This window comes from Macaca thibetana, chromosome 11 (assembly GCF_024542745.1).
Source record: "Macaca thibetana thibetana isolate TM-01 chromosome 11, ASM2454274v1, whole genome shotgun sequence".
In the NCBI taxonomy this organism is placed as follows: domain Eukaryota; kingdom Metazoa; phylum Chordata; class Mammalia; order Primates; family Cercopithecidae; genus Macaca; species Macaca thibetana.
This window is the reverse complement of record NC_065588.1, coordinates 128210217-128233964: the sequence shown is the minus strand read 5'-3', so window position 1 is coordinate 128233964 and position 23748 is coordinate 128210217. Positions and strand designations below refer to the sequence as shown.

The 23748-nt window shown below is 53.1% G+C and overlaps 1 protein-coding gene across 1 annotated transcript in view; it reads right to left on the bottom strand.

Moving 5' to 3' along the window:
- EP400 (E1A binding protein p400) overlaps window positions 1-17123 on the bottom strand; it is a 231973-nt gene extending 214850 nt beyond the window's left edge. The window contains exon 1 of the mRNA XM_050747651.1: window positions 17120-17123. The gene's annotated coding sequence lies outside the window, so the exon portion shown is untranslated. The remainder of the gene's footprint in view (window positions 1-17119) is intronic.
- Window positions 17124-23748: the final 6625 nt, after the last annotated feature.

Here is a 23748-nt window from a genome sequence, read left to right as displayed (position 1 = left end):
TTGAGACTGAGTCTCACTGTGTCACCCAGGTTGGAGTACAGTGGTGTGATCTCAGCTCACTGCAAGCTCCGCCTCCCGGGTTCACGTCATGCTTCTGCCTCAGCCTCCCAAGTAGGTGGGACTACAGGTGCCTGCCACCACGCCCAGCTAAGTTTTTGTATTTTTAGTAGAGACGGGGTTTCACCATGTTAGCCAGGATGGTATTGATCTCCTGACCTTGTGATTCACCTGCCTCGGCCTCCCAAAGTGCTGGGATTACAGGCCTGAGCCACCGCACCCAGCCCCAAATTTCCTTGCCACCTGTGGATATAAGGTTTCCAAATCAAAGGCTCAGCTCTGCTCACAGCAGGTTAAATACTTAGGGTTAAAATTATCCAAAGGCACCAGGGTCCTCAGTGAGGAATGTATCCAGCCTATACCGGCTTATCCTCACCCCAAAACACTAAAGCAACTAACAGCGTTCCTTGGCATAACAGGCTTCTGCCGAACATGGATTCCCAGGTACGGCGAAATAGCCAGACCATTATATACACTAATTAAGAAAACTCAGAAAGCCAATACCCATTTAGTAAGATGGACACCTGAAGTAGAAGCAGCTTTCCAGGCCCTAAAGAAGGCCCTAACCCAAGCCCCAGTGTTAAGTTTGCCAACGGAGCAAGACTTTTCTTTATATGTCACAGAAAAAACAGGAATAGCTCTAGGAGTCCTTACACAGGTCCGAGGGACCAGCTTATAACCAGTGGCATAGCTGAGCAAGGAAATTGATGTAGTGGCAAAGGGTTGGCCTCATTGTTTACGGGTAGTGGCAGCAGTAGCAGTCTTAGTATCTGAAGCCGTTAAAATGATACAGGGAAGAGATCTTACTGTGTGGATGTTTCATGATGCGAATGGCATACTCACTGCTAAGGGAGACTTGTGGCTGTCAGACAACCGTTTGCTTAAATATCAGGCTCTATTACTTGAAGGGCCAGTGCTGCTACTGTGCACTTGTGTAACTCTTAACCCAGCCACATTTCTTCCAGACAATGAAGAAAAAATAGAACATAACTGTCAACAAGTAATTGCTCAAACCTGCACCGCTCGAGGGGACCTTCTAGAGATTCCCTTGACTGATCCCGGCCTCAGCTTGTATACTGATGGAAGTTCCTTTGTAGAAAAAGGACTTCAAAAAACGGGGTATGCAGTGGTCAGTGATAATGGAATACTTGAAAGTAATCCCCTCACTCCAGGAACTAGCACTCAGCTGGCAGAACTAATAGCCCTCACTCGGGTGCTAGAATTAGGAGAAGGAAAAAGGGTAAATATAATGCAGACTCTAAGTATGCTTACCTAGTCCTCCCTGCCCACGCAGCAACATGGAGAGAAAGGGAATTCCTAACTTCAGAGAATGCCTATCAAACATCAGGAAGCCACTAGGAGATTATTATTGGCTGTACAGAACCCTAAAGAGGCGGCAGTCTTACACTGCCAGGTCATCAGAAAGGAAAGGAAAGGGAAATAGAAGGGAACCACCAAGCAGATATTGAAGCCAAAAGGGCTGCAAGGTGGGGCCCTCCATTAGAAATGCTTATAGAAGGACCATGAGAAATACTTATAGAAGGACTCCTGGTATGGGGTAATCCCCTCTGGGAAACCAAGCCCCAGTACTCAGCAGAAGAAATAGAACGGGGAACCTCACGAGGACATTGTTTCCTCCCTTCAGGCTGGCTAGCCACCGAAGAAGGAAAAATACTTTTGCCTGCAGCTAACCAATGGAAATTACTTAAAACCCTTCACCAGACCTTTCACTTAGGTATTGATAGCACCCATCAGATGGCCAAATCATTATTTACTGGACCAGGCATTTTCAAAACTATCAAAAAGATAGTCAGGGCCTGTGAAGTATGCCAAAGAAATAACCCCCTGCACTGCAGGCCACACATTTCAATCCCTGTATCTATAACCTCCTTGTTAAGTTTGTCTCTTCCAGAATCGATGCTGTAAAACTACACATCGTTCTTCAAATGGAGCCCCAGATGCAGTCCATGACTGAGATCTACCACGGACCCAGGGACTGGCCTGCTAGCCTATGCTCTGATGTTAATGACATTGAAGGCACCCCTCCTGAGGAAATCTCAACTGCACAACCCCTACTATACCCCAATTCAGCAGGAAGCAGTTAGAGTGATCATTGGCCAACCTCCCCAACAGCACTTGGGTTTTCCTGTTGAGAGGGGGCATTGAGAGACAGGACTAGCTGGATTTCCTGGGCCAACTAAGAATCCCTAAGCCTAGCTGGGAAGGTGACCACATCCACCTTTAAACACGGGGCTTGCAACTTAGCTCACACCCAACCAGTCAGGTAGTAAACACAGCTCACTAAAATGCTAATTAGGCTAAAACAGGAGGTAAAGAAATAGCCAATCATCTATCACCTGAGAGCACAGGGGGAGGGACAATGATCGGGATATAAACCTGGCAACGGCAACCCCCTTTGGGTCCCCTCCCATTTTATGGGAGCTCTGCTTTCACTCTATTAAATCTTGCAACTGCACACTCTTCTGGTCCGTGTTTGTTACAGAGCTGAGCTTTCGCTCGCCGTCCACCACTGCTGAATGCCACTGTCGCAGACCTGCCACTGACTTCCACCCCTCCGGATCCGACAGGGCGTCCGCTGCGCTCCTGATCCAGCAAGGCACCCGTTGTTGCCCCCGATTGGGCTAGAGGTTCGCCATTGTTCCTGCGTGGCTAAGTGCCCAGGTTCATCCTAATCGAGCTGAACACTAGTTGGTGGATTCCACGGTTCTCTTCTGTGACCCACGGCTTCTAATAGAGCTATAACACTCACCGCATGGCCCAAGATTCCATTCCTTGGAATCCGTGAGGCCAAGAACCCCAGGTCAGAGAACAAGAGGCTTGCCGCCATCTTGGAAACGGCCTACCACCATCTTGGGAGCTCTAAGAACAAGGACCCCCCTGGTAACAATATGACGTATGACACCACTTACATGAGACGCCCAGAACAGACAAATCCACAGAGATAGGAAGTGAGGCCAGGTGCAGTGGCGCACGCCTGTGATCCCTGCACTTTGGGAGGCCGAGGCTGGAGGATTGCTTGAGCTCAGGAGTTTGAGCCTGTAGTGAGCCATGCCAGCACCACTGCACTCCAGCCTGGGAAACAAAGTGAGGCCCTGTGTAAAAAAGTAATAATGAAAATTAAAATAAAGTGGTTGTCAGGGTCTGGGGGGCGACGCTTAAGGAGTGACTGGGAATGGGTGTGCAATCTCCTTTTGGGTGATGAAATGTTTCGGAAGTGGCGCGAGGAGATGGTTGCACAGCACTGTGCACTGCCACTGAATTGTGCACTTTATGATGTTTGATTTTATGTCATGTGAGTCTCACCTCAATAAAAAAAGACGTGAGGAGGGGGAAGAAGGGAAAGGGGAGGACAAGAGCACAAACGGTGCGTAGGAAGCTTTTGCTAAAGTAACTTTTCCTGAGCACCATTGCCTAGTAGTATGGGAGTCCCACCAGCCTCTCCACCAGGCCCGGGTGAGGGTGGGACGGAGGGGGCTGGGAGCTGTGGCCAGTGTGGCCTGAAGACAGTGGAAGACAGGAACTGCTAGGGCCAGGGACCCAAGCTTTATCCAGCATCTTCCCAGCCCAGAGAGCTCCGGCCCCTGAACTTCAGCAGCTCCCAAATGAGGCCTGAGCTGGCCAGGAGCCTGCAGCCGGCCAGACTGGTTCCTGCAGAGGCCCTTAGAGTGCCCCAAGGACTTTGCAGCTTGCCTGTGACTCAGCCTGACACAAGTGGTAGCCGGCCCCATGATGGGACAGACAGGTCACCAGCCTCACAGCACATCTGGAAGGCAGGCAGAACCACCACAGGCAGAGAACCCCTGCAGGGCAGAGTCAGGGCCCGGGCAGGCTCCCGCTCCCCACGCCTCTGCTCTCCAACGTGGAATCCTCCAACATCCTCAATGCCCGGGCTCCACCAAGCAGGCGGGCAAACCTGCCCTCCGCGAATCCACCCATCTCTGTAAATGGTGCAGCTCTACCCAAGGCCCAACGCCCAGGTGAGTCTCCTGAGCTCACGCCCTCCCTCCTCCCCCACATCCAACCCAAATGCCCATCTCCTTCCCCTCCCTTCCCCAGTCCTGCCCTCCTATCTCCATCCCCCGACCACTGCGTCTGAGCCCCTGTCGTCTCTGACCTGCACCAACCCCAAACCCCGAACGGGGGCAGCACCTTCTTTCCTCCTCATCCCCTGCACCTGGCAGCCGCGGGGCCTTTGCACTGACAGACTCTTTGCCACTAGAGAACACGCTTTCGCCGGGCGCGGTGGCTCACGCCTGTAATCCCAGCACTTTGGGAGGCCGAGGCGGGCGGATCACAAGGTCAGGAGATCGAGACCACGGTGAAACCCCGTCTCTACTAAAAATACAAAAAATTAGCCGGGCGCGGTTGTGGGCGCCTGTAGTCCCAGCTACTCGGGAGGCTGAGGCAGGAGAATGGCGTGAACCCGGGAGGCGGAGCTTGCAGTGAGCTGAGATCCGGCCACTGCACTCCAGCCTGGGCGACAGAGTGAGACTCCGTCTCAAAAAAAAAAAAAAAAAAAAAAAAAAAGAGAACACGCTTTCTCGAGGCTCTCCCTGATGCCCCCTAGTCAAGTGCTGACACCAGGAGTCCACGGACCAAGGTTGGCTGCAGGGTTGGCCACCGGGTGCCTGTGAACGTGGCTGGGGAGTCACCTCTTCCTTTTTGCTATCCTCCAGCAGAAATGTAGCATTTCCTTAGCTGACCCTCCCCAGGCATCATCCAAAAAAGGGCACCTTGGTAGCACAACCAGTAGGTTTTCTTCGTAAATTGTTATTGAAACGCTCCTCATTTGTTTATTTATTTTTTATTTTTATGTATTTATTTATTTTTTGAGACAGAGTCTTGCTGGAGTACAGTGGCAGTATCTCGCCGCACTACAACCTCCACCTCCACCTCCCGAGTTCAAGCAATTCTCCTGCCTCAGCCCCCTGAGTAGCTGGGATTAGAGGTGCGCGCCACCATGCCGGGCTCATTTTTGTATTGTTAGTAGAGAAAGGGTTTTGCCATGTTGGCCAGGCTGGTCTCCAGCTCCTGACCTCAGGTGATCCACTCACCTCGGCCTCCCAAAGTGCTGGGATGACAGGCGTGAGCCACCGTGCCCGGTCTCTCCTTTGTTTATTTCTTGTTTTCTAGCTCCTTCCGCTGGAATGTGAAGTCTGAGACACAGGGAACTTGAATCTGTTCATCTAAACAAGGCTGAGAAGACCTCATCATTACCGTGGAATGCGTGAGTCAACGCGGGAGTGAATGAAGTACCTGTGCGGGGCATGTCCAGCCACCCTCCCGTCGAGCTCTTGAAACCTATCCCCTCTTGGCTGTGGGATCATGGCCTGTGAGCTGTGGCCCCAGGTCCCCTTCCTGGTCTAATGACCCCTGGCTCAGGGCCCGGCCCCACAGACAGGGTTCTGGACCTGATGCCAATAGAGTTGTCTTCTCACCTGGACCAGAATCAGAAGGCTGGGCCCCCATGACAAGGCCTCATTGCAGCCCCCAGGGGCTTGGGTGCGCTTTTCTGTCTCTGGGCCTACGTTTCCTGCTCTGTAGAAGAGGCAAAGTCCACAACGCCTCCTTCCCCAGGCTGCGGGAGTGAGCAGCGAGGGTCAGGCCAAGGTGGGGTGCTCCTGGGTGCTCCCCAGACCACATGGACCCTAGCCCTGGGATGCAGCCTGGGGAGGAGCTGCTGGGGGATCATTTATCCTGATTTGACATTCCAGAGGAGCTGGTCTGAGTTTTAGACTTTTGACATTTACTTCATATAAAGTTATACCCACAGGGAAACAGAATCGCTGACAGGAGGAGAAGGCGCTGAGTGCCACTGGGAGGGTCTAAAATATATCTCAAGGCTGCTTTTTTTTTTGAGGCAGGGTCTCACTTTGTCACCCAGGCTGGAGTGCAGTGGTGTGATCACAGCTCACTGCAGATTCCACCTCCTGGGCTCAAGCAATCCTCCCACCTCAGCCCACCAAGTAGCTGAGACTACCAGCATGTGCCACCATGCCTGACTAATTTTTTGTAGAGACAGGGTTTTGCCATGTTGCCCAGGCTGATCTCAAACCCCTGAGGTGAAGCGATCTGCCACCATTGGCCTCCCAAAGTGCTGGGATTACAGGTGTGAGCCACCGTGCCTGGCCAAGTCCACTCTTAATATGGTGCGGTGGGATGGCAACTTGGCAGGACCTCTATGAAGAGCAATTTGGAGGCACTACCCAAACACCCATTCACACAGACCTCCACTGGCTCCTGGGTCTGTCCTGTGGATATATTTTTATTTATTTATTTATTTATTTATTTTTGGAGACAAAGTTTCGCTCTTGTTGCACAGGCTGGAGTACAGTGACGCGATCTTGGCTCACTGCAACCTCTGCCTCCCGGGTTCAAGCAATTCTCTGGTCTCAGCCTCCTGAGTAGCTGGGATTACAAGCGCCCGCCACCGCACCTGGCTAATGTTTTGCATTTTTAATAGAGACGGGATTTCACTGTGTTAGTCAGGCTGGTCTTGAAATCCTGACCTCAGGTGATCCACCTGCTTCAACCTCCCAAAGTGCTGGGATTAGAGGCATGAGCCACCGCATCCAGCCTATTTATTTATTTAGTTAGTTAGTTAGTTTTTTTTTTTTTTTGAGACCAAGTCTCGCTCTGTCACCCAGGCTGGAGTGCAATGGCACGATCTTGGCTCACTGCAACCGCCACCTCTAGAGTTCAAGCAATTCTCCTGCCTCAGCTTTTGGAGTAGCTGGGATTACAGGCAACGCACCACCATGCCCGGCTAATTTTTGTATTTTTAGTAGAGACGGGGTTTCACTATGTTGGCCAGGCTAGTCTCAAACTCCTGACCTCAAGTGATCTGCCTGCCTCGGCCTCTCAAAGTGCTGGAATTATAGGCATGAGCCACAGCACCTGGGCTGTCCTACAGATATAGACACACATATTCAACATCAAATATGTATAGTAATGTCTGTTGCAGCATTTTTATATTGTGACAAACAAAATAAAAAATCGATCCTCTTAACCAGTTATTTTTAGACACAGGGTCTCACTTGGTTGCTCAGGCTGGAGTGCAGTGGCAAAGATCACAGCTCACTGCAGCCTCAAGCTCCTGGGCTCAAACAATCCTGCCACCTCAGACTCCCAGTAGCTGGGACTACACATGTGAGCCAATATTAACCATGGCTAATTAAAAACTTTTTTTTTTTTTTTTTGCAGAGATGGGGTCTTACTATGTTGACCAGGCTGCTGTTGAACTCCTGGCCACAAGTAATCTTCCCACCTTAGCTTCCCAAAGTGCTGCGATGTTTAATTTTTTTTTTTTTTTTTTGAAGTCTAGCTCTGTCACCAGGCTGGAGTGCAGTGGCACGATCTCGGCTCACTGCAACCTCCGCCTCCTGGGTTCAAGCAATTCTCCTGTCTCAGCCTCCAGAGTAGCTGGGACTACAGGCACCCGCGACCACGCCCAGCTAATTTTTTGTATTTTAGTAGAGACTGGGTTTCACCATGTTGGCCAAGATGGTCTCGATCTCCTGACCTCGTGATCCGCCCCTCTCAGCCTCCCAAAGTGCTGGGATTACAGGCGTGAGCCACCACACCCGGCCTGTTTAGTTTTTTGATACAGGATTTTTTGTTATAACAGAAGATCGGCAACAGCTTAATACAAATTCATTTGGGGAAACTGACTAAATAAATTACGATGTACCCATTCATGGAGTACTACACAGCTGTTAAAAAGGAGATAATGGCCGGACGCACTGGCTCATGCCTGTAATTCCAACACTTTGGGAGGCCGAGGCGGGCGGATCACGAGGTCAGGAGATCGAGACCATCCTGGCTAACACCATCCTGGCTAACACGGTGAAACCCTGTCTCTACTAAAAATAAAAAAAAAAATTAGCTGGGTGTGGTGGCGGGCACCTGTTGTCTCAGCTACTCGGGAGGCTGAGGCAGGAAAATGGCATGAACCCGGGAGATGGAGCTTGCAGTGAGCCGAGATCATGCCACTGCACTCTAGCCTGGGCGACAGAGTGAGACTACATCTCAAGAAACAAAAAAGGAGATAACTTATTTGTTATATGCAGATCTGGAAAGAACTTCAATATACATTGTAAGTTTTTTTTTTTTTTTTGAGAGGGAGTCTCGCTCTGTCGCCCAGGCTGGAGTGCAGTGGTGCGATCTTCGCTCACTGCAAGCTCTGCCTCCTGGGTTAATGCCATTCTCCTGTCTCAGCCTCTCGAGTAGCTGGGACTACAGGTGCCCGCCACCATGCCCGGCTAATTTTTTTGTATTTTTAGTAGAGACGAGGTTTCACCATGTTAGCCAGGATGGTCTCGATCTCCTGACCTCATGATCCGCCTACCTCGACCTCCCAAAGTGCTGGGATTACAGGCGTGAGCCACCGCGCCCGGCCTCATTGTTAGCTTTAAAAACCATGACCAGGCCCAGTGGCTCACATCTGTAATTTCAGCACTTTGGGAGGTCAAGACAGGATTACCTGAGCCCAGGAGTTCAAAATCATCCTGGACAACATAGGGAGACCCCATCTCTACAAATAATTTTAAAATTAGCCCAGTGTGGTGGTGTCCCTGTGGTCCCAGCTACTTGGGAGGCTGAGGCAGGAGGATCGCCTGAGCCTGGGAGGTTGAGGCTGCAGTGAGCTGTGATCACACCACTGCATTCCAGTCTGGGTGACAGAGTAAGACCCTGTCAAAAAAAAGAATTAAAAAAAAGAAAAAACCAAACATCAATTTTGATGTTCATAGCAGTACTATTCATAATAGTAAAGACTAGAAAAGAGGCGGGCGTGGTGATGGACACCTGTAATCCCAGTGCTTTGAGAGGCTGAGGTGGGAGGATTGTTTCAGCCCAGGAGTTGGAGGCCAGCCTAGGCGATGTGGCAAGAACCTGTCTGTGCACAAAACAGAGAACCAGCCAGGAATGGCGGGGGGTGTGTCCGTAGTCCCGGCTACTCTGGAGGCTGAGATGGGGGGAATCACTTGAGTCTGGGAGGCGGAGGCTGCAGTGAGCTGTGATCTTGCCGCTGCACTCCAGCCTGGGCAACAGAGTGAGACCCTGTCTCAAAAAAAAAAAAAAAAAAAAAAAAAAGGCCAGGCGCGGTGGCTCAAGCCTGTAATCCCAGAACTTTGGGAGGCCGAGACGGGCGGATCACGAGGTCAGGAGATCGAGACCATCCTGGCTAACACGGTGAAACCCCATCTCTACTAAAAATACAAAAACTTAGCCGGGCGAGGTGGCAGGCGCCTGTAGTCCCAGCTACTCGGGAGGCTGAGGCAGGAGAATGGCGTGAACCCGGGAGGCGGAGCTTGCAGTGAGCTGAGATCCGGCCGCTGCACTCCAGCCTGGGCAACAGAGTGAGACCCTGTCTCAAAAAAAAAAAAAAAGTGGAAAGATCCAAACCCTCAGTTATATTTTTCTGCAATGGAATATTATGCAGCAGTAAAAAAATGCATGGGCCAGGTGGGGTGGCTCACGGCCGGGCATGGTGACTCACGCCTGTAATCCCAGCACTTTGATAGGCTGAGGAGGGTGGATCATTTGAGGTCAGGGGTATGAGACCAGCTTGACCAACATGGTGAAACCCTGTCTCTACTAAAAATACAAAAATTAGCCGGGCGTGGTGGTGCGTGCCTGTAATCCCAGGTACTCAGGAGGCTGAGTCAGGAGAATTGCTTGAACCTGGGAGGCGAAGGTTGCAGTGAGCTGAGAACGTGCCACTGTACTCCAGCCTGGCGACAGAACGAGATTCCGTCTCAGTAAATAAATAAATAAATAAACAGATGGTGGCTTCCTGCACCCACAGGATGCTTCCGAGGTGACATCACGCTGAGTGGGAAAAAGTGAACTCAGGAGATGGCAGCGGGTGTGACATCCTCTTTACGAAGTTAAAAACAATCAAAAACTAAACACGACACTGTGATGCACCTGTGATGGATACGTGTGGCATGTCCCTAGGGCTAAACCTTCAACACAGGAAGGCAAGGGACGGCAGCACAAATCAAGACAGTGGCCGCCTGGGGAGGGATCAAGGGTTTGGAAGGCACAGAGGCAGATGGCAGCCATGGTTAACATCGAGTGGGCTGCTGAACCCACGGATTTTCATTATACTACAAATCAAACAAGTCCAGGCAGTGGGGTGCAGTAGCTCGCGCCTGGAATCCCAGCACTTTGGGAGGCTGAGGCGGGCCAATCCCCTGAGGTCAGGAGTTGAGACAGCCTGGTCAATATGGTGAAATGCCGACTCTACCAAAAATACAAAAATTAGCCAGGTGTGGTGGCCTGTAATCCCGGCTACTCTGGAGTCTGAGGCAGGAGAATCGCTTGAACCCGGGAGGCGGAGGTTGCAGTGAGCCAAGATCGTACCACTGCATCCCAGCCTGGGTGACACAGCGAGACTGTCACACAGAAAAAAAAAAGGAAAAGAAGCCCAGGCTGATGCAGAGAGCACACCAAGAACCAGGATTTACATCCACCCGAGGGATGCACCTGAAGTTTGGTTCCAAGATTTACATCCACCCGAGGGATGCACCTGAAGTTTGGTTCCAGGATTTACATCCACCCGAGGGATGCACCTGAAGTTTGGTTCTAGGATTTACATCCACCCGAGGGATGCACCTGAAGTTTGGTTCCAGGATTTACATCCACCCGAGGGATGCACCTGAAGTTTGGTTCCAGGATTTACATCCACCCGAGGGATGCACCTGAAGTTTGGTTCCAGTGAATTTTTTTCTTTTTTCCGAGACGGAAAAAAAAAGGGAGGATAGTCTTGATCTCCTGACCTCGTGATCCTCCTGTCTCGGCCTCCCAAAGTGCTGGGATTACAGGCGTGAGCCACTGTGCCTGGCTGAATTTTTTTTCCTAAGGAACAATTTGTATAACCATAGGGAGACATTTTTGTTTTTTGATACACTGCAGCCTTGGAAAAGGAAGGTCACAGGTCACACGCCCTGTGGCTGTGTTGATGTTAAATATCTAGAATACCTAAATCCACAGAAACAGAAAGGTAAGTGGCTGCCAGGGCCTGCGGGGTGACCGCTAACAGGCTTCTCTTCCAGCGCATTTTGAACTAGATGGAGGTGGTGATCGTGAAACACACTGAATGCGCTCGGTGCCACTGAGTTGGGTGCTTAAAATGGTTAATTTTATATTATGTGAATCTCACCTAAAAAAAACAGAAGGATTTTGAGGAGGGGCGGGGGGTTCTGACTGTGGGCTCTGAGATGGGAGACCTCACTAATTGCTGGGGGACGCAGAGAACGTGCACAGGAAAGGGAAGCTGGGGGGAGCTGATGCATGGGCCTGGCAGAGCTGGGGCTCCTGGCAGTGGCCCTTGCCCACCTTCTGTGCCGCCCCTGCAGGGACTTTGGATGTGGTCCAGCCTTGGGGAAAGGTGTGGTGGCGGGTCCCAGCCTTCTGAGGTGGGGAGGGGACTCCTGCCCCGGGAGCAGCCAGGCTGTGTCTGGGCGGCCACACCCAGTGCACCTGCTCCTCACACCTGTGGGCATCCTGGCCGGCTCCCCCTGCCTTTCCCGCTGTGGGCCATGAGGCCTGGGCCACTTCCCTTTGCCCTTCTCACACCACAGCCCTCCTGGCGGAATGTTCCGTGGCACCAGCCTTCCCGCCGCTGGGCCTGTGGGAATCCCGCCCTTCCTGCAGGAGCCAGCGTGGCCTCAGCGCCCCGTGGAGGGTGCAGGTGTCCCGGGCTCAGCTCTGAGCTTGGCTTGCAGCTGCTTGGCCCTTCTGTGGCCCTGCTGAGGGTCAGACGCCCGGGCCCTGGACCTGAGCGGGAACCATTCTCAGCTGCACCCCAGTCCGTGCACACGGCCACGGGGCAGGGGACAGACCTGCATGGGGCTGAGTGGCCGCAGCTCCCACGGGCTGCCTCGAGGATGGAGGATCTGATGCCACAAAGCGCTCAGAGCAAGGCCTGCAGCCGGGCCAGGAAGTGACTCAGCTGTGGCCCCGCCAGCCACAGGCCTGGGGGGGCTCGTGTCCATTCCCTCATTCAGCATCCCCTGACGTAACTTCTAACCATCCTTCCATGCTCACCGCACCTCGGGCCAAGCTCAATCACGTGAGCTCCCACCTCAGCCCTGCCAGGCTCACACTCGGCTGGAACTGCACAAGGCTCTGGCGCTCTGTGACTTTAGGATTCAGCCCCATGTCCCCTCCTAAGGGGCTGTCCCTGATCACCTAGACCAAAGTCTCGCCTCCCGGGCCCCCGTACTCCTCATCTTCCCCGGCCCCCGTGGCTTCAAGCTTCCATCACAGGACAACTGGCCCTGAGGTTCACTCACAACGTGGGGGACATAGGAAGCCACTGGAGATGAAGTGGCTCACACATGGCCATGGATGGGGGAATCGTCCAAACAAATCCATTGTAAAGACATTTTGTGGGGACGGGACACATTTCAGTATGGACGAGTCTGACACGACATTATAAAATCATTGTGTTTTTGGTGTTTTTAGAGAAGGGGTCTCACCACGTTGCCCAGGCTGGTCTTGAATTCCTAGGCTCAAGTGATCTTATTGTCTCAGCCTCGAAAAGTGCTGGGATTCCAGGCATGACTCACGGTGCCTGGCCCAGAATTGTCAGTTTTGTTAAGTGTGATCGTGATACTGTTGTTATGTAGGAAATGTGCACCTTCTTAGAGAGAGAAACAAAATATTTAGCAGTGACATGTCGTGATGCCTATTTTTGCCTCAGAATTGCTGCAACAAACACAAAAATAAATAAAGCAACATCCAAAGACCTCACAATGCTGGAATCTAGGTGCTGTGCTTATAAAAGGCTGTTCATTCAACTACTTTCTTTAAAAAAAAAAATTCTTTTGAGACAGGGTCTCACTCTATTGCCCCAGGCTAAAGTGCAGTGGAGAGAGCATAGCTCACTGCAGCCTCCAACTCCCAGGCTCAAGCGATCCTCCTACCTCAGCCTCCCTAGTAGCTGGGACTACCAGTGCACACCACCATGCCCGGCTAATTTTTGAATTATTTTTACAGATGGGATTTTGCCATGTTGCCCAGGGTGGTCTTGCACTCCAGGGCTCCGGTGATCCACCTGCCTCAGCCTCCCAACGTGCTGGAATTACAGCTCACTCTAATTTTTTTTTTTTTTTTGAGACAGAGTCTTGCTCTGTTGCCCAGGCTGGAGTACAGTGGTGCAATCTGAGCCCACTGCAACCTCCACCTCCCAGGTTCAAGTGATTCTTCTGCCTCAGCCTCCTGAGTAGCTAAGATTACAGGTGCCTGCCACCCTGCTTGGCTAATTTTTGTATTTTGGTAGATACGGGGTTTCGCCATGTTGGCCAAGTTGGTCTTGAACCCCTGACCTCAAGTGATCTGCCCACCTCAACCTCCCAAAAAGCTGAGATTACAGATGTGCACCACCGCACCAGGCCCAGTCAACTACTTTCTTTTTTCTTTCTTTTTTGAGACAGAGTCTCTTGCTCTATCACCCAGGCTGGAGTACAATGGCACGATCTCGGCTCACTGCAACCTCCACCTCCTGGGTTTAAGCGATTCTCCTGCCTCAGCCTCCCGAGTAGTTGGGATTACAGCGCCCACCACCACATCTGGCTAATTTTTGTATTTTTCGGTAGAGATAGGGTTTCACCATGTTGGCCAGGCTGGTCTCGAACTCCTGACCTCGGGTGATGTGCCCGCCTCGGCCTCCCAAAGTGCTGGGATTACAGGTGTGAGATACTGCACCTGGCCAAGTCAACTCCTTTCTAAGCTTGAAAATTTTCACGAAGAAGAAATACTGTATATGAGAAATAAAAGAAAAAAGAACATACTGGGAATTCCTGTATGTTTACTTAAATAATCTCAGACCTTTTCCTTTCTTTCTTTTTTTTTTTTTTTTTGAGACGGAGTCTCGCTCTGTCGCCCAGGCTGGAGTTCAGTGGCACGATCTTAGCTCACTGCAACCTCCGCCTCCCAGGTTCATGCCATTCTCCTGCCTCAGCCTCCTGAGTAGCTGGGACTACAGCCACCCGCCACCTCGCCCGGCTAATTTTTTGTATTTTTAGTAGAGACAGGGTTTCACCATGTTAGCCAGGATGGTCTCGATCTCCTGACCTCGTGATCCGCCCATCTCGGCCTCCCAAAGTGCTGGGATTACAGGCTTGAGCCACCGCACCCAGCCAGACCTTTTTCTTTATTGCTATGTAACACATACATAATAATATACGTAGCACATATAAACAGCATTATTAACTAAGGAACACCCTGTAAATCACCACCTCACCCAAAACTAAGAACATCTCCAATAATTTATTTTTTCTGTTTGTTTTGAGACAGGGTCTCACTCTGTCATGCAGACTGGAGTGCAATGGCATGATCTTGGCTCACTGCAGCTTCGACCTCCCTGGCTGAAGCGATTCTCCCATCTCAGCTTCCTGAGTAGCTGGGACTACGTCGTGCACCACTATTCCTGGCTATTTTATTTTTATTCTTACTTTTTGTAGAGATGGGGGCGTCTCACTAAGTTGCCCAAGCTGATCTCGATCTCCTGCCTCCAGCAATCCTCCCACCTCAGCTTCTTCAAGTGCTGGGGTTACAGGAGTGACCACCGTGCCTGGCCCAGTTATTTTCATTACCATCTATGGTCCTACATCCCAACCTCCCCACCTCCCTGACCAGGCTACTCATGCCTGAGTTTTGTGCTTATTATTCCTTTGTTTTTGTTACTTTCTACTGAAGAATAACTGATTCTCAGTCAAGTACACTAATCCAAAGGGCACGGCCTGATTCATTTTTGCTCGCATGCGCACCTGTCATCGCAGCCCCTGAAGATGTAGGGCATCCCAGACCCTAGGAAGCTGGCAGGTGCCTGTCGTTCCTGATGAGTGAGTCACTGTCCTGATCTCAGCCTCTGGACATTAGCGTGCCCATCCCTGGACTGCACATAAATGCAGTCAGACAGGACTCACCGTGTGTTGGCTGCGAGACTCCCTGCTGAGACTGCATCATCTCCTTGCTTTTCACTAGACAGTCTTAGCATGTATATGCATGCGTATACCTAGAAGCTATCTTTTTCAGCCAGCTTTGCTTTTTGTTTTGTTTTGTTTTGTTTTGTTTTTTTGAGACGGGGTCACTCTGTTGCCCAGGCTGGAGTGCAGTGGCGCGATCTCAGCTCACTGCAAGCTCCGCCTCCTGGGTTCATGCCAATCTCCTGCCTCAGCCTCCCGAGTAGCTGGGACTACAGGCGCCCACCACCACACCTTGCTAATACGGGTTTCACGGTGTTAGCCAGGATGGTCTCGATCTCCTGACCTCGTGATCTGCCCGCCTCAGCCTCCCAAAGTGCTGGGATTACAGGCGTGAGCCACCACGCCCGGCCTGCTTGTTTTTAAGCTTTATAAAAAAAGCAACATAGTATAGAAAAAAACCCTGTGTTTCACAGGGAAAACTATGCATTTTAAATCAGAGCAGGTACTCCAGGGCTGTCAGATTCTAGCCTTTCATTGTCTCCGAGCTGTTTTACATCACGTTGTAGGCTGAGGCAACTGACAGAAATTCTTTCTTAACCACACAGGTTGCATTGTCTTTCCTCCCACCCCTTAGGGAAAAAAAAACGGATTTTCTTTCATTTACATACTCATTTTCATATTTTGTTGGATTTTTCTTTTTCTTTCTTTCTTTCTTTTTTTTTTGAGACAGGGTCTCGCTCTGTCAACCAGGATGGAGTGCAGTGGTGCGATCACAGCTCACTGCAGCCTTGAACTCCCAAGACTCAAGCCGTCCTCCTGCTTCCACCTCTCAAAGTGCTGGGATTACAGGCGATTACAGGCTTCTTGTGTGAATCACCTGCCCATGTTCCAGCAGGAAGCCGGGATGCAGGAGGAGCCACCCCTGGGGGTCAAGGTTGCCACTGTGCCCTGCGCCTGGAACAGAGTAGGCACTCCGCCAATAGCTGTTAGGCCCAGGCACATGCCAGGGGGTGCTGTCAAAGGCATGCAGCTAACAGGCTGGATGCAGCTAACAGGCCGGGGCGCTGGGCACGGAGGTCTCCGTCGTGGGGTGGAGGACAGCTCATTCACAGCAGTAAGGGGACTCGGCCTCCTCGCCAGGGCTGCCCGACAGCCGGGCTGGATTTCTTCACCATTTCTTCTCAGACACGCTGGTGTTATTTCTGGTTCGTGCATGCCGGGAAAGATGCCCCTGCCCGCTATTTCACCTGCGGCAATGGACGGGGACGTGGCATCTTTATGACCCTGTGACACAAAACAGACATCTGTCCTGGCTGGCTGCTGTGGAAATACTGTTTTCCAAATGCACAAGGCACTCATCTCGGATGCTCTGAGGGGCCGTGTTGATCTTGCTGACACGTTGGAAGCTTTGGTGCAGGAGCTGAATTGACCCATCTAAGACGCCAGCCCCGGCAGGGGTCACTCGGCCACAGGGCAGCAGGGGCCTGCATGGTCCTGTGTTCCCCGCTGTGCTCTCGGCCCATGAGTCCCCTCCTCAGACCCCAGCCACTCTGGTGACCCCTAGGAGCCAGGTCCAGACTCACCTCACTCCTGAGTCCCTCAGCTGGGCAACCTCTGGACCTACAGGAATATAGGGGTGAGGGTGGGGCCTTTGGAACCCCTTCCCCTCCCAGGCCCCCAGGGAGGTCTCACACCCAAGTGCCTTCAGAGATGAAGAGAGCCTGCCAAATCCCTCCAGCCCCAGGCAAAGGCAGTTCTGTGCATTTATGCTTTTGAGCAACAAACCCACCCCCACAGGCTCGTGGGTAAAAATTCCCCTGCACCATCCTAGAGATCTGGGGTCAGCTGGGAGGCCCAGCCCTTTCACCCCTCCCTCGCCGCTTCACTCCTCCCTCTCCCCTTCACCCTCCCTCCCCACCTTCACCCTCCCTCCCCCTTCACCCTCCTTCCCCACCTTCACCCTCCTTCCCCACCTTCACCATCCCTCCCCCTTCACTCCTCCCTCCCCCTTCGCCCCTTCCTCCCCACCTTCACCATCCCTCCCCCTTCACCCCTCCCTCCCCCCCCCTCACCATCCCTCCCCCTTCACCCCTCCCTCCCCCCCCCCCCCCTCCCTCCCCCTTCACCCCTCCCTCCCCACCTTCACACTCCCTCCCCCTTCACCCTTCCTCCCCCTCCCCTTCACCCTCCCTCCTCACACTCCCTCCCCCTTCACTCCTCCCTCCCCGCTTCACCCTCCCTCCCCCTTCACCATCCCACCCCCTTTCACCCCTCCCTCCCCCTTCACCATCCCACCCCCCTTTCACCCCTCCCTCCCCCTTCACCCCTCCCTCCCCCCTTCACCCCTCCCTCCCCCCACTCCCTCACACTCCTCCCTCCCCAGGCATGACTGCAGAGTCAGCAAAGACAGCTGGGTTTGTGGCAGCTCTATTCATCATCCCCCAAACCTGGCAGCAACCGGGATGCCCTGCAGTTGGTGAGTGGGTGGGTCAGCGGGGTGCATCCAGACAGTGGGACGCTATTCAACACCAAGAAGAAAGGAGCTTCCAAGCTCCGAAGACACAGAGGAAACGACAGCACACGTTACTAAGTGACAGAAGCCGCCTGCGAAGGCCGCAGATGATGATTCCAATGTTGGACAAGCTGGGAAAGGCCAAACCCTGGAGGCAGGAAGACAGTGGTGGCTGCCAGCGGGTGGGGGTGAACAGAGGGAGTGAATGGGGGACCCGGGGGCAGTGAAACTACCCCAAGTGATGGCACCATGGTGATCCGTGTCCTGGTACATTTGCCCAAACCCACAGCAGGTACAGCGCCAAGAGTGAGTCCCAGCATGAACTGCAGACTCCGGGTGACAATGATGGTCAGAGCAGGGCTACCTGGGGTGGCCAGCTGACGGCAGGGGCTGTGTGTGTGGGAGACACACAGAACTCCCTCTACCTTCTGCTCAATTTTGCCGTGAAACCAAAACTGTTCTAAAAAATATAGTCTTAGCTGGTTGTGGTGGCTCACGCCTGTCATCCCAGCACTTTGGGAGGCTGAGGCAGGAAGAACGCTTGAGCCCAGGGGTTTAAGACCAGCCTGGGCAACAGAGGGAGACCCCATCTCTACCAAAATAAAAATAAAATATTAGCCAGGTGCAGTGGCACAAGCCTGTATAGTCTCAGTTACTCAGGAGGCCGAGGCAGGAGGATTGCTTGAGCCCAGGAGGTGGAGGCTGCAGTGAGCTCTGATGCTGCCACTGCACTCCAGTCTGGGCAGCAGAGCGAGCCCAGCCCCTGCCTCCAGAGTGCCCCTGCCCACCGTCACACTGGCCTCCCCTCCCCGCCATCCTCCTGTCGATAACTTGGTGAGGAGCAGGGCGTGTGCCCTGACCCTGGGGACCCGTGGCCTGAGTCTGAATCCCTGCTCTGTCCACCGGAGCAGTGGACCGTGAACTTTGGCCTCTTTTTGTTTCCCCAGCCTGAGGCCTTACTCCGGCTGTTCCCTCCGCCCAAGTGCTCTCCCAATCATGCAAGTCCCAGCTCAAATGCCACCTCCTCCAGGAATCCCGCACTGACCGCCCGTCTAAAGTGCCCCTGCATCCACCTTGACCCCAACTACCTAAGTCTCATGTCAGTCACACCGTAGGTGACTTCCTGACTTTCTCTCTTCTCCCTCCGACTGTCCGATGGCTCCTCAGAGTCCCTGAGATGGCAGGAAAGCCCGGTCCCCTGGCAGCCTTGGATGAGGGGGATACAGAGCCCCTGGTGCACCCCAGACCTGTTCTGGGGCACCTAACAGGTGGGAGATGGGAGTGCAGGGCCCAGCCCACCCAAGCATCACTGCCAGTTCTGGTTCACAAAGCACTTTCCAGCCCCTGCCTGGATGAGTTCTGTGAAACGCTGTGCAGCTGAGCTTTGCAGATCCTTCTGCTTTCCTTCCAGCCTGGGTGCCGTCCACAACACACCCACCATTAACTTGGTTTTTCAGAGGCAGGGTCTTGCGCCGTTGTCCAGGCTGGATCACAGCTCACTGCAGCCTCAATCTCCATGCTCAAGTGATCCTCCTGCCTCAGACTCCTGAGTAGCTGGGACTACAGGTGCACACCACCACTCCTGGCTAATTTAATTTTTTTAGGGACAGGGTCTCACCATGTTGCCCAGGCTGGTCTTGAACTCCTGGGCTCAAGTGATCCTCATGCCTTGGCCTCCCAAAGTGCTGGGATGAGAGGCAATGTTGCTAGCTGAACTTCTACTCTCTGTCAATTTTAAGACACATCCTGATTTCATGTGAGAAGATACGCATCAGAGATATGGTGAAATACGGTCAGAACATGCAAACTCTCCTGTTGCATCCACTGTGTGCCAGGCGTGGCTCCCCACATGCGTGTGGCTTGCTCCTGCGACCCCACAGACAGGGTAGACGCCACCACACCCAGTTCACAGATCAGAGACACCCACTGGGCACCACACTGCGAGTTCATGGTAGAAAAGGGCCTGATGCTCCAGGCGCCTCCAAACAGACCCCGGGAAGGGAGGGATCACTGGAGGCTGCGGTGAGGGCTGGGCCCCCAGGCAAGACAGAGTCCAGGCTGACCAGGGCAGGTCATGCTGCAAGACAGCCACGGATTGCATCAGGGGCCTGGCTGCCGCAGTGGCCTGGAGATCCCCAGGGCGTCCTGGGTGATGCAACCGGGGCGAGGCTGGCCTCAGCCTGCCTTGAGGGCTGCAGGAGCCCCAGATCCTGGCTCATGCATCCCTGCTCCCTCCCTCCCTCTTCCCTCATATCCCAGGTCTTCCCCAGCTGGGAGACCACCCTTCCTCGGTGGCGGTGGCGGCGCACCCTTTGGTTTCTGTTTGTGTTTGGGAAACGAGTGTTGTAATAAATAAAAGCTGCTGTGTCACTTCTCCCAGGGGCCAGCCCACCGCTCAGTTGCCTGGTTTAGTGTATTATTATTTAAACAAATGGGCTTGGCTGTGTTCCAGGGAAGGCTGATTGATTCACACAACAGGCTCCAGGGATCCTCGTGTGGCCCCAGGACCCAGCTTGGCTGAGACCGATCGGATTAGTTTTGATCTTTCTTTCCTTTCTTTCCTCTTTTCTTTCTTTTCCTTTTCTTTTCTTCTTTTTCTTTTCTTTACTTCTTTTCTTTTTCTTTCTTTCTCTCTCTCTCTCTTTTTAAAGGAGTTCTTTTTTCTGTTTTTTTTTTTTTTTTTTTTTTTTTGAGTCTCGCTCTGTCACCCAGGTTGGAGTGCAGTGGCGTGATCTCGGCTCACTGCAAGCTCCACCTCCTAGGTTCATTCACACCATTCTCCTGCCTCAGCCTCCTGAGTACCTGGGCCTACAGGCACCCGCCACCACGCCCAGCTAATTTTGTTTTTGTACTTTTAATACAGATAGGGTTTCACTGCGTTAGCCAGGATGGCCTCCATCTCCTAACTTCACGATCCGCCCGCCCTGGCCTCCCAAAGTGCTGGGATTACAGGCATGAGCCACTGCACTGGCCTATGTTTTATTCTTTTGTTTGAGACAGAGTCTCTCTCTGACACTCAGGCTGGAGGGCAGTAGCACAATCTCAGCTCACTGCAACCTCCACCTCCCGGGCTCAAGCGATTCCCCTGCCTCAGCTTCCTGAGTAGCTGGGATTACAGGTGCCCACCACATCCAGCTAACTTGCCTTTTTTTTTTTTTTTTTTTTTTTCGAGATGGAGTTTTGCTCTTGTTGCCCAGGCTGGAGTGCAGTGGTGTGATCTCAGCTCACTGCAACCTCCGCCTCCCAGGTTCAAGCGATTCTCCTACCTCGGCCTCCTGAGTTGCTGGGATTACAGGCGCTCACCACCATACCTGGCTAATTTATTTATTTTAAAAATTTTTTTGAGATGGAATCTCGCTCTGTGGCCTGGGCTGGAGTGCAGTGGTACAATCTCGGCTCTGCCTCAGGTTAAAGCAATTCTGCCTCCCAGGTTAAAGCAATTCTCCTGCCTCAGCCTCCCGAGTAGCTGGAATTACAGGCACCTGCCACCATACCCAGCTAATTTTTGTATTTTAGTAGAAACAGGGTTTCACCATGTTGGCCAGGCTGGTCTCGAACTCCTGACCTCAAGTGATCTACCCGCCTCAGCCTGCCAAAGTGCTGGGATTACAGGCGTGAGCCACGGTGCCCAGCCTATTTTTTAGTATTTAACAGAATTCAGGACAAGTCACATAATCAATGATTCGTTACTTTATACACAGGAAGTCTTCTGTTATACAACTGGTTGTGAACAGAACAAAGCTCTTACAGCCTTTAGATGGCCAAAGAAATTCTCAAAGCCTGGGTATGTCCAAAAAGACTTCCACCACATCTTTTAAAAAACGTAGACTCTCAGCCGGGTGCGGTGGCTCACGCTTGTAATCCCAGTACTTTGGGAGGCCGAGGCAGGCAGATCATGAGGTCAGGGGTTTGAGAATAGCCTGACCAACATGTTGAAACCCTGTGTCTACTGAAAATACAAAAATTAGCCAGGCCTGGTGGCACGTGGCTGTAATCCCAGCTACTCGGGGGGCTGAGGCAGGAGAATCACTTGAACCTGGGAGGCGGAGGTTGCCGTGAGCCGAGATCACACCACTGCACCCCAGCCTGGGCGACAGATCCAGACTCCATCTGAAACAAAACAAAACAAACAAAACAAAACAACGTCCACTCTCTCCCCGGTTCAGAGGACTGGTGGAGGCTACGTCTGCCTCCCCGGGAAGCCCTCAAGGACTCGCCGAAGTCTCCGGCCTGCCGGTGTCCAGCGGGGGACACAGTTCCGCCCTTTGCACCGGGAGCATCATGTCAAGTCTAAGAAAGCCCTTCAGGACCAGCCGTCTTCCACCCGTCGTGGAAAAGCCCATCGGCACCCCTCTGACTCCCGTGTGGGAATCACCAGGCCACCACCGTCAAACGGCCTCCCGCAGGCAGAGACGGCAAATCCAGTCCTCCCGTGCCCAGGGGAGGGCTCATCGCTCTGCCACAGTCCCCGCAAATCTCCAAATACAACCCGGATGTGTCTCCCTCACCGCCCTCGTCCAGGCCACTGCCTCTCCCTGGAAAATCCCAGCCCTGCACTCTTACTGGCCCTGCATCCACCCGTTCTCAGGGCAGCAGCCAGATGGACCTGCAGAAAGCTCCGTCTCATCAGGCCCCACTCTACCCGAAACCCTCCCGTGGCTCCCCTGAGCCTGCACAGTAAACACAGAAATCCCTGACACCGCGGCGTGTCCTCAGGCTCTCCAGAGCACCCAGCACGTCCCTGAAGCACCCAGGGCCTCCCCAGAGCACCCAGCACGTCCCTGAAGCACCCAGGGCCTCCCCAGAGCACCCAGCACCCAGGACCTCCTCAGAGCACCCAGCACCTTCCTAGAGTACCCAGCACCTCCCCACAGCAACCAGTACCGCCCCAGAGTACCCAGCACTGCCCCAGAGTACCCAGCACCTCCCCAGGGTACTCAGCATCAGGCAGAGGGCCTAGCACAACCCAGATCACCCAGCACTGCCCAGAGCACCCAGCACTGCCCAGAGCACCCAGCGCCGCCCAGAGCACCCAGCACTGCCCAGAGCACCCAGCACTACCCGGAGCACCCAGCGCTGCTGGCTGCCAGGGCCTGTGCGCAGCCTCCTTCAGCTCCTGCAGGCTCGGCTTCCCTCCCCAACAAACACCGCCCCCCTGCCTCATTTTCCTACCAACATCTGATCACTGCACACTCCACCCACGGGTGACACGCTCTCACAGGTACAGCCTCATCTGCTCGGCTGCCTTGTCTCCCCGCTGGAATACAGGAAGCTTTACAGAAGATTTCACAAGATTACGGATTTGGCCTGTTTGGTTCAAGGATGTGGCCCCAGCACCTGAAACAGTGCCTGTGGCTTAACAGGTGTTTGTTGAGTGAATAAAGAGTGACGGGAGGCTGGGGGCGGCGGCTTACACCTGTAATCCAAGCGCTTTGCAAGGCCAAGGCGGGCTGATCACTTGAGGTCAGGAGTTCAAAACCAGCCTGGCCAACATGGTGAAACCGTCTCTACTAAAAATACAAAAATTAGCCAGGCGTGGTGGCGGGCGCCTGTAGTCCCAGCTACTCGGGAGGCTGAGGCAGGAGAATGGCTTGAACCGGGGAGGTGGAGCTTGCAGTGAGCCGAGATCGCGCCACCGCACTCCAGCCTGGGCGACAGAGCGAGACTCCGTCTAAAAAAAAAGAGTGAGAGAAATGCAGGCACCCGCAGGGCACCGGCCGAGTGCTGGGAGGAGCCCAGGCCCCATGGAGGCTCCCGCCAGAGCCAGTGCCAATGCCACGTGACAGGAGCAAGCCAGGGTCCCCACCATTGTGCAAGTGCAGGGGAGACCAGTGGCAGAGGCCAGGAGACCTCCAGAGAAAGGGAGGGAGACAGAGATATAGAGACAGAGACAGCCAGAGACAAGGAAAGACAGAGACAGGGAGAGAGAGAGAGACCGGGAGAGAGAGAGAGGGAGAGGGACAGAGATAGAGACAGAGAGACAGATGCAGAGACAGAGCTATAGAGACAGAGACAAGCAGAGACAAGGAGAGACAGAGACAGGGAGAGAGACAGAGACAGAGAGACAGAGACAGGGAGAGAGACAGAGACAGGGAGAGAGACAGAGACAGGGAGAGAGACAGAGACAGGGAGAGAGATAGATGGGGAGACAGAGATATAGAGACAGAGAGGCAGAAACAAGGAGTGACAGACAGGGAGAGGGACAGAGATACAGGGAGA